Here is a 1052-nt window from a genome sequence, read left to right as displayed (position 1 = left end):
CCTCGTCTCAGTCCTCTGTGCTTGATCTAAGGTTGGCGTTGGCCGCAACCCACGTTAAACTGGCAGCTGGAGCAACGCTGCATAAAGTCACAACAAGCCTGGGATCGAACCACCGACCTTCTGATTAGTGGCTGACCTGCTCTGCCACCTGAGCTACAGCCACCCTACAAATTAACTCAGAGACACAGACTTACTATATTTCTTCCGTATAGACTGATGCGACAAAACCAGTAAGTAGGTGTACAGCGTACACTGTAGTGCACCCAGGAGTATTGGCTTATTACGTACACGGTAAGTTGTCTTGTGGCAATTGACGAACTGAAACAAATGAGCGTGCTGTGTTTGCAACAGCGCGATGAACATTACCTGTCCTTTTATTAACTGCACACGTAGTGCTGCTCATAGCTGCTAGCTCACTGGGTAAGGCCGTCATGGGTCTGTAGCTCTGTCCACCGTTTTACTACAATTACCTGCCGTCGACTTTAAATGTCTTAACGGTTCTAAAGACAATAACGCTTGGTCACGAGGATACTTCCAAAACAGATACACACAGATTACAAATTACAAACCTTCATAGAAAACACAAACTTCCCCCTTCACTCTTCGAAAACGGGAAGATTAAATGTATTTAATGTTAAGAAACACGACACTCATCTTGAAGAAATCCCTTAAATGTAACTAATGTGACATAATTGGCAAATTATGTAGTTCTGAAATAAATCAAATATCGTAGCAAAACAAAAAAAAAAAAACCCAACTCACCCGGTACTCAGTGTCGGTGGAAATAATCCGTCGAATCTGTAATGCTAGCCTCCGACTAGTAGTTATAAGGAATGAGCCACGCCCCCAAAAGGGAAAAAAAAAAAGCAAGTAGGGCTGATTTACCGTGAATGACATGGGAATTTCTCCTACCCGTTGTTCCTGAGCATATGCGCACAACACAAAAAGGGTAGCTAAGCGCTAAGAAGTGGGAAGAGATTTACGCGTTCATTTCTGCGGGCTCCTACCCTTCAGGATATGACAAGGCTCAGAGGCAAAACCTCAGAAGATAT

The sequence above is a fragment of the Pundamilia nyererei genome, unplaced genomic scaffold (genome assembly GCF_000239375.1).
Source record: "Pundamilia nyererei isolate P.nyererei 1_Seehausen unplaced genomic scaffold, PunNye1.0 scaffold00071, whole genome shotgun sequence".
NCBI classification, from domain to species: Eukaryota; Metazoa; Chordata; class Actinopteri; order Cichliformes; family Cichlidae; genus Pundamilia; species Pundamilia nyererei.
This window is presented reverse-complemented; position numbering follows the sequence as displayed.